Genomic DNA, 10,956 nt, shown 5'->3' with positions numbered 1-10,956 from the left:
TCAATTATCTCCGCACTGCCTTTAACTCTTATCATTTCCTTCATTATTATTATCATTATTATTATTATTATTATCATTATCATTATTATTATCATTATTATTATTATTATCATCATTATTATTATATTATTATTATTATTATTATTATTATTATTATTTTGTTTATTTCTTTATTCGACAGGTTAGAAAATGAGCTTTTTTTCTGAAGAAGAAAAATAGAAGAAATGGTGAACGAAAAGGAACAAAAAGAAGTTCTTCAAGCAAGTGTCCCAGCATCAAAATACTAATTCATATTTTTGGCAATAGATATCCTTGATTCTTGTTTGACTATCTTTTTTTTTTCTTAATGGTTTGAATATATAGATTACTTCAAGGGTATAATGGTCATTGTAATATATATGTATATATATATATATATATATATATATATATATATATATATATATATATATATATATATAACATATATATATATGTATGTATGTGTATATATACTTATATATATATATATATATATATATATATATATATGTGTGTGTGTGTGTGTCTGTGTGTGTATGTGTGTGTATATAAAAACCTCCCCCAAACATCTGCCAGATAATAACCCATTTATAAAGTAATAACTTTGGACCGTTGTCATGAATTAGTACATGTACCAATCAATTGTCAGGGAATGTTTAATATTTTTTTCATGAAAACCTTTTGTTTTTGGGAACTGTATTTTTTAGTCAACTTCTATTATTATGTTTATTCTCCTGGTTGTATCATTCATTAATATCTATTCTCAAAACTTTGCCTTTGTTTAATCATTTCGATACAATTATTTTTTTCAAGTATCAAAGTAGTGTATGACTTTTATCATGACATATTCTTAGTAAAATTCTGCAAGACTTGAATGTACTAAGATTCACTCTAAAAATTCTCTATTAAATGTTCATGAAAACCAATTCTAGTGGTCTTGATGATGATAGTAGAGGCGATGTCAGGTAATAAGTAACAGAGGAACTCATCAGAAATAAATCTCTGAATGAAACAAATGTAGTTTTAATCACCTTTAACGTTTTATTATTCAATATTAGCTTACATTAATAACGTCTTATGATACGTCCCTAATCTCCCCTCAAAGCTCTGGACGGAATCTGTTGAAAGAAACGCTAAGAGTTCAGGTCTGTAAAGCATAAGCTCTTCAGCAAGACGTCTCTCTCTCTCTCTCTCTCTCTCTCTCTCTCTCTCTCTGGGGGTGAATGAAGACAACATTCTTACCTAAGTCCTTCAAAGGACTGAAATCATGCAACAAAAAATAAATGAGAAAAAGGGATCTTAAAACTTTTCATACAGGTGAGTTCTTTGTGAAATCTCTTGTTCTGTATTTGATTAGTTTGAACATTAAAGTAAACTTATCAGAATGTATATTTTTTTCTTTGGATCTACATGTTAAAATGGACCTGTTTTGCTGCAATGGAATCATATTATTATAGTTAATCTATTTAATTTTGCAATTATCATTCTATGATGTTTTTTGCAGAGATTTTATCTTTTGTAAAACGCTTGAACTTTATAATGGCCTCATATATTAATGCTATTTCTTATTGTAGATCAGGTGAACTGGTAGAACAGAAGATTTACTGACGGACTGACTGACTGACTGACTGGCTGACTGATGCAATGGGATACAGTTCCTCGTCATTTGTTGGACCTAAGAGAAGCTGACATGTTAGGCTAGCGTCCGTCTGACCCATGAAGTAAAATTTTTATCAGAAAATGAAAGCAGGCAGAACTGAAGCTGACATTGGAGAAGAGAATAATAAGATGAGGTAGGATTTTTAGGGTAAGAATTTTGAGTTACTGTTCTTAAAGGAGTTACTTCTTTTAATCAATTGAATGAAAATGTATGATTTGTAGTAACTGCCCTTAATGAATGGAGTAGCTGGAGTAATATAAGTTAATTTTTTGATAAATTGAATGGGTAGAGTACCTTTAATATTAATTTCTATTATTAATGTTGAATATAAATTTCCCCTCCCAAAAATGATAAGATTAGACTTATTTTCGTATATTTTCCTTATTTTTTACACGAAGCAATTTAGTTTAGGACTGTAACATGTAATGATTTCTTCTATACCAGCGTGAAGCAAGCAAAGGTAAGATAGGTCAAGTGTGTCTCTTCTTCTCATGCAGACAGAAAGACTGAAGGAATAGGAGGGAGGAACACAGGAGTAATTATCAGCAAACGTCAGCAATAATTGTAGCTTGAGTTTTTTTTTTCTCTCTGCTGTCTTCAATTATTTAGTTTTCGTAAATAGAAGTAAACATTGTTTTTGTTTTTTCAGGCAATATACTATTATTCTTATATGATAATTGTAAAAGGTACCTACTTATAATGGTTTTAAGGCATTGCATTTATTCCACCAATTCATCATTGACCATTATGTAAGAGGCATTTGATAATTCTGTTTTCCAAAATAACTATTTTTGCATGTTTATTGTAGGTTTGTAAGGAAATGATCAAGTGTCAAGCTTTCTTTCGGGAATTCCTCCCTCTAATGGTGTTTGCATCGGCACTATAGAGAAAGGTCCTTCCTTGCAAAGTCCTTAGCTAAACCTTGCCTAGAGGGTCAGAGGCCAGGATCAACAAGGGAAGGTCCAAACCCCGGCTGGTGGAACGAGGTGCTTGACATACCCTTTCTATAGCAGCTCTCCTCACCTCAAGTTTTTCTTTTGGCACACTGAATCCAGTCAACACCTGAGCGGAAGTAGAGAGTTTCTCGACGATTTCTGAATTAATGAACCAGAGTCTGACATCAGGGAGCAGCCCCAAGACAGGTCTTCAAAGCTTATCTCGGATTGATGGTGGTAATTACCAGACTCAGTCATTCCTTAATTTAGACCTTCTCTAGAGTCGTCTTCTTCCTCTTATTCGCATAGAGACCCTTGTCCTTAACTCTTTTATTTTACCCATTTTTTCATCGGGAAATTTGGTCAATGCAACATTATATTTATATGAAGTATATAATTTTCTCTGAACTTACATGTTAAGTGTTTTTTGTGCAACTTCTATCCTGCATTTAATATTATACAATAATGAATAGATCTGCTACTCCACTACACATTCATATTTATATAATTGATCCATTTTGTTTTGCTATAAAAGGTCAGAATAAAGATATATCACAACAAGATTTCTAATGTAGACATTCTATCTTTTGTATAGCACTTAAACTTTGTAATGCGCTTTATGTTGATGCTATTCCCTTTTTACAGATCAGATGAACAGGTAGAACTGAACATTGACTGACTGACTGACTGACTGGTGCATAGGGATATTGTTCATCGTCATCTGTTGGACTCAAGAGAAACTGATATGTTAGAGCAATGTTAGTCAGACCCATTGAGTCAACTTCTGATGAGAGGAGAAGTAACACAGAACTGAGGTGGGCATTGCAGGAGAAAGAAAAAAAGATGAGGTAAGATTTTCAGCAAAAGACTTTGGAGTTACTACTGGAAATGAATCGACGGAAAGAAATATAATTTGAGTTCATTGTTCTTAACTAACTAAATGGAAAGAGTAAAATTATCTTCCGTTCGGTAACTCTTACAAAAGTTTTCTATATTGTCATTTCTATTGATACTATCATTGTTAAGTTTACTATTATTTTTGATAAATAAATATTTCTTTGATAATTTTCTACATTAGACTTATATTAGAACCTTTTTTTATTCCAGTACTTTCTTATATTTAGCATAGGGTTTTCAAACATTCAACTCTTGTCTTTAGAAAATAACTGTAAATATAACTCTTTGAAATAGTTTCATTATATGGCTATCACTTACCTAATTTGTCTTCAGGCATTAAGCAAGATGCATTAAACATATTTTTTTCTTCACAAAAAAATCAATTGTATGTTTATGGCATGTTTTCAGGAGAATTATTTCTTGAGCTTCTTTTGGTAAATTCATTCATTTCTTCGAATGTCACTTACATCAGTCCTCTGGTGAGAAGTCATTCTTAAATGACTTTTTTTTTTTTTTCTGTTTAGGAGTCTGAGCAGTCTGCATCTAACCAGTACTTGGGCAGGAGTGGAGAGTTTTTAAGGCCTTTTTAAAAAAATTTTCCTATAGGCTGCAAAGCTAAAAGAGCCTGTGCATGGTCGGATGGGCCAGACAATGTACCTAAACAACAGACATTATCTGCATTCTAGAAATAGAGTCTGACCTCAGGGAAAAACATGCCATCTTTCAAAGCGTTAATTCCCTCACTCACTTCTCATCTTTACTTTGCCCTTCTCTAGAGTCATCTTCCACTTCTTTTCACAAAGCCTCCTCTCTTCAACTCTCTCTCTCAAAACTGTTTTCCCTGTTGAAGCCCCTGGGTTTATAGCATCCTGCGTTTCCAGCTAGGGTTGAAGCTTAGCAAGTAATAAAGATGATAATAATATTAGGAGCAATATATTGAATAAGACAAATTTCTTTCTCTCTCTCTCTCTCTCTCTCTCTCTCTCTCTCTCTCTCTCTCTCTCTCTCTCTCTCTCTCTCTCTCTCTCTTTAAGGAGTACTAAAGGACGCAATATTTATAGATAGATGAAAATCTCATTGTATTCGAGTAAAAATGATGAGAGAGAGAGAGAGAGAGAGAGAGAGAGAGAGAGAGAGAGAGAGAGAGAGAGATTTTCCTGGAAGCCATTAAGACAGTGTCATTTCATGGTCTCTGGAAAAGCATTTCATAGCTCCTCTTAAGTTCGAAAACAGTGCTCTCTGAACCATTTTATTTCACATCATGCCATTTCAGATAAGGCCTTTTTCATACATTTTCTTAGCTTGTCAATCCATTGTCTTCTCTGCCTTCCCTTGCTCCTTTTAGACCCTTCCTGTTATTCTTAATGTACATCTCTTATCTTTAATTCTTATTATATGTCCTGCCCAAGTGCGTTTCTTTTTCTTACATGTTAGAGTACCCTCTATTCTAGTTTGCTCTCGTATCTATGTTGCTCTTTTTCTGTCTCTCAGTATTATTCCCATCATCTTTTCATTGAGCAAAATCATATTCAGCAGACAGTAAAATCATAATATCAATTGTAATTATATCTCAAAACATTAAGCCTTTTTTCCTTAAAGAATCATCTCTGTCCTTTATCCAGACGTCAGGAAGACGCGATAGAAAAAAAAATTATCGGAAGAAATTTCTCGGACAATTGACTTTCGACATTTTGTCGCTAGCTTTCAGTGACCCGTTTTTTTCGCGTCTTTTACTTCCTTCCTTTCTCCACACTTTTCAGTTTTCTGGAAAGAAGTTTAAAAGTTTGGGAAAAAATTTAATTTTGATCGGATTTATTTTTCGCACTTATTTTTAGATTGAAATTCTTTCTCTTGCCCAACTGCGCATCCCATTTTGGCTAGGCAAAGCGCAGAGAAAAGGTATATGCGCATTTCAATATGAGTAAGTAGGCCCTAATTAAGCTTTGGAATGATATTTGGCTTTGCTGGCATAAGATGCTTAATCATAAGCGTGAATAATTTCATTTCTACACTGTAAAAAGTTCAAGGTACAGAAAGGGTATAACGAGTGAGCTGGGGTTTATATACATGTAAAACACCCTAAGGCTCAAAAATACCCCTCTACAGCAGGAGACAGGGTATTTTTTGTGAATAATATACCCTCTATTGTACTTTGTCTTGAAATGGGCTTGGTAAGTTTGTGTGATCATGTCATGAAATGAACTTTTACTCTGTATTAAATCACCATATTGTTACACTGATAGTGTAATGCACCAAAAAAGTTACTAACAACATATTGGTTTTGAGTTATGGATAGTTTTGAAGCAAGTTCCTACAAAATGCGGTACTTGGCAATTTGTATTGTTGCCGTCTCGAGATTCTTCGTGAGCCCGGAATTTGGCGGGAAATTTCAGTGGCGTCTGGACTCTGCGTCTGCTCAGCAATGAAGATAAATTGCTCCAATTACCGTCATCGGGATTATAATATCTACACTACATTTCATCTGTTAACCAAGGTAAGAACACTAACTTTCCATCTATGCAAGCATAAACAGTGGTTACGAATAAAATTGTCAGACATCATCATTAGTTTTGCATTCAGGCTGTGAGTCTGAGAAATCATTATACTAACACCGGGGAAAATAAGTAAGAAATTATCATTAGTACTTAATTATGAGAGAGAGAGAGAGAGAGAGAGAGAGGAGAGAGAGAGAGAGAGTGAGAGCGTCAAGCTGTCTGGGAGGAAAAAAAACCATAAACAACGTATTCAGCTAAACGTTAATAACATTACGATTACGCTAGTCTGTAAGCAAACACTGACGCCAATGATTTCTTAATCAGTTTGACTTGAGGTAGTTAGGTATTTATGCATGATATTTTTTCCTTTCTTTTCTATATATATATATATATGTATATATATATATATATATATGTATATATATATATATACATATATATATTATATATATATACATATATGTGTGTATATATATATATATATATATATATATATATATATATATATATATATATATATATATATATTTATATATTCAGGCACACACACACTAACAAATATTTTCTTTTCACAGATTTCTGCGTACGGTTTGCTTTGCAGCTTCTGCCATCACTCTTTATATTATATATATACTTTTGATTTTCAAGTGTAATGGAAATAATAAATTGATAAACCAAACTTTTAAAATCATTGACCTTATTACTTTATTTACTTATAAGCTATTACTACACCTATATAATGGTGGAATAGATATTAATTATAAAATCATAATTAATATACACGGGTATTTATGTCGTATAGAATACCCTGTAAAAGGGTATTCTTTACCTACGATACACCCCTAAGTAAGGGTATCTCAAGTATATGTTATACCCTTGTTATGGGTATATTGTAAAGGGTATATTATAGTTCTTATATACCCCGATAGGGTATGCTATTTTAACCACTAGAAATACCCCTTTTCTACCCCTTTTATACCCTTAATTTTTTAGAGTGTATTATCCCTTGGAATTTTATATTAATATTATTCCCCATAAATATGCCTTATCTCAATTTTCTATCTGTTTGACAGCAGTCAACTTTCTCCTAAAAAAACTTTTCCTCTCTCTCTCTCTCTCTCTCTCTCTCTCTCTCTCTCTCTCTCTCTTCACAAAACATATGTTTTTATAACCATCAATTTGATTTATGACAATGCATAATTCACCATTATTATGCTTTATGACGACTGCTGATACTTTCGGAGTAAATTTATACAAAGAAAGAGAGAGAGAGAGAGAGAGAGAGAGAGAGAGAGAGAGAGAGAGAGAGAGAGAGAGAGAGAGAGAGAAAGAGAGAGAGAGAATAATGCTCATAGCAAACATTATTATAGAATGTGTTATTAAAAAAAAAAGCAACTAAAGAAAGTAAATAATTCTTCATCTTCAACTTCTGTATTTCCTTACTTGTGAAAAAAAATGTATCGGTACGAATTGTCTATTTAACTTTTCCTCTTATTGTTTAAACAAGAGTCTATCTTTTTTTTTAAGTCACTTTAAGGAATCTTAATGGAAAAATTAAGAGCCTTTCTATAAGCTATACTTCACTGTTTAGATTTTACTTGAAAGATAAACCTCTGTTTTCATAGTTTAATAGCAGATTTTGTAACTAACACATACATATATATTATATATACATATACATATAGGAGTGCGACTATGTATATTTCTTATATGATAGCTTCCCTATAAAAAGTCATTAAATTAGATAAAAAATTTATTCGTATATGACTGAAATGTTTCCTTATGTGAGAACCACTTTTGTCTTGTTCTAGAAATTATGAAGAGAGAGAGAGAGAGAGAGAGAGAGAGAGAGAGAGGAGAGAGAGAGAGAGAGGGAGAGAGAGAGAGAGAGAGAGAGACTTTCTCTTATAAAAAAGAGAGAGAGAGAGAGACTTTCTCTTATAAAGAGAGAGAGAGAGAGAGAGAGAGAGAGAGAGAGAGGAGAGAGAGAGAGAGAGAGAGAGAGAGAGAGAGAGAGAGAAAGAGACTTTCTCTTATAAAAGAGAGAGAGAGACCTTTTCTTATAAAGAGAGAGAGAGACTTTCTTTTATAGAGAGAGAGAGAGAGAGAGAGAGAGAGAGAGAGAGAGAGAGAGAGAGAGAGAGAGAGAGAGAGAGAGAGAGATGGCTAATGGCAAGTGGCTGTATGCTTTCCCCCTTCTCTTTGTTTGCTGATAATTGTCTTTATTTGAGGAGATTTTGCATTTTACGTAAGCTTGGTGCTAGGAGTCTCTCTCTCTCTCCGTGAGCTACGAGTGTTTGGACAGAGTTTCATAACCATACAGTATAACTGTATCAAAATAACTATTCTGAAATCTGCCTTTCACTCTGTGTCAATATGAAATTCTATTAATTTCTTGTTTTATCATGATTCTTAAATAAACTAGATTTGAAATTCATATTCTATCGAAATATATTAATTACTTAGATTCTGTCAAAACAAAATATGAAAATATCTTTCAACCTTAATGAATTTTGAGAAGGATTCTCAAATTAAGTGACCTAATGTTGGTATTTTTATGTTTTCTTTTTTTTTTTTGTCAGTGTTTTTCCATATATAACGTGTTTTTCGTAGTTTTCTAATTAAGACTCACATCCTTAAGTTTGACAATAATATCAAGACAAATGGATATATATTGAGTAGATAAAACAAATGTTTTGTAATATTATTATTATTATTATTATTATTATTATTATTATTATTATTATTATTATTATTATTATTATTATTATTATTATTACAACCCTAGTTGGAAAAGCCAGATGCTATATGACCTAGGGCTCCAACAGGGAAAAATAGCACAGCGAGGAGAGGAAATAAGGAAATAAACTTACTACAAGAGAAGCACCAATCAATCAAAATAAAATATTTTAAGAACAGCAAGAACACCAAATCAGATCTTTCATAAATAAACTATAAAAACTTAAAAAATGAAGATAAATAAAAATTAAAAAAAGAAAAAAAAAAGAGGAAGAGAAATAAGATCGTGCCCAAGTGTACCGTCAAGCAAGAGAGCTCTAAATTTATTAAGGAAAGACAGACCTGTTCCAATCTGTTCAAGTTAGAAAACAAGGACCTCATGATTAAAAAAGACTATTAAGATGTATAAATGCACGACCCATACATTTTTAATAGTACGACCGAGCATATCTAGTGGTCGTTACGTATGCTCATAAAGTTCTGCTATTTGCAGGATTAATACAATTTAATTGCAGTATAACTATAACACCAATGTGAATCCCCTTGAATTCACATTTCCATGACACGTTTTCATCAATGTCAACGGTAATAACGCCATCTATTGAGGACATAAAACATATAAAACTTAACTCGTTTATTTCTCTTTTCTATCGATTTCGCTTTCGTGTATTTCTTTCGCTTTACGTAAGCAATATTAGATGGAATTTTTATGGTTTTTTTTTTTTTTTCTCGTACGTTCAGTATCCAATAGATTTTGTAGATTTGAGAACAAAGCCCTCAGAAGAATATTGGGAGTTAAATGGAACGACATGATCAGAAATGAAACTATAAGAAAGATTACTCGAAGTACCATATGTGGATGAGATCATGATGAGGGGTAGATGGAGATGGTTGGGTAAGCTCTTCGCACTCCCCCACGAGATTATTTCACCAAATTTTCAACTGGGCTCCACAAGGCCCTAGAAATATTGGAAGACCCAGTTCTACGTGTCTGAGGACTATGAAGCATGAAGTAGGAGATAATGAATGGAGAAGCATTGATTTAAAAGCTCAAGAAAGAGACGACTGGCAAAATCTAACCGAGGCCCTTTACGTCAATAGGCGTAGATAATAATGATGATGTTTATTATGATGATGATAGAGCCATGTTACTGAAGCGGAGACTGGACATATATACCATATGATCAGCGTGCAAACCCTCTCTCCATCCAAGCTGGGACCAGGGAGGGCCAAACAATGGCTGCTGATGACTTAGCAGATAGACCTATAGGGTTCCTCAAACCCCACATCCTTAGCTCACAGGGATGGTGAGATTGCAAACACTAAAGGAACTAACAGGTTTGAACGGGACTCAAACCCCAGTCTAGCGTTCACTATTAAGGGACGTTACCACATCGGCCACCACGCACTATTATATCTACAATACAATTCAATAGCTATATCCTTATGGCCTATCTTTCTCTATTTTCTTAAGAAATAAAATGGCAAATAATAACAAGAAGAAAACTTAATTACTAAGAGAAACCTGCCATCAGATTACGTATTACATATTTCAAACCTGCTATGTTTCATATATGAGAGATATATCTTAACATTGTTACTGATTTATAATATTTCATATTAATTATTCGTTACTTCTCATATAGTTATTTATTTCCCTATTTGCTTTCCTCACTGGGCTATTTTCCCTGTTGAAGCCCTTGTACTTATAGTATCCTGCTTTCCCAATTAGAGCTGTAGCTTAGCTAGTAATAATAATGATAATTCTCCAGCAGCGAAACCAATTTCAATAGAAAACCATATCCTGCTTTTCCAATTGTGGTTGTAGCTTAGCTAGTAATAATAATGATAATTCCCCAGCAGTGAGTTTTCCAATTAGGGTTATAGCTTAGCTAATCATAATAATGATCATAATTCTACAGCAGAAAGACCAATTGCAATAGAAAACCATACCCAGCTTTTCCAATTAAGGTTGTAGCTTAGTTAGTCATGATAATAATAATTCTACAGCAGTGAGTTTTCCAATTAGGGTTGTAGCTTAGCTAGTCATAATAATAATAATGATGATAATAATAATAATAATTCTCCTGCAGTGAAACCAATTGCAATATAAAACCAAAGGCAAAGAACAGTAAGATAATACTAAATAACGAAGAAATATCTATAACCAGAGTACTTATCACTCAAATCAAACCTGATATCACTTATT

The sequence above is a fragment of the Palaemon carinicauda genome, chromosome 3, assembly GCF_036898095.1.
Source record: "Palaemon carinicauda isolate YSFRI2023 chromosome 3, ASM3689809v2, whole genome shotgun sequence".
Lineage (NCBI taxonomy): Eukaryota > Metazoa > Arthropoda > Malacostraca > Decapoda > Palaemonidae > Palaemon > Palaemon carinicauda.
This window is presented reverse-complemented; position numbering follows the sequence as displayed.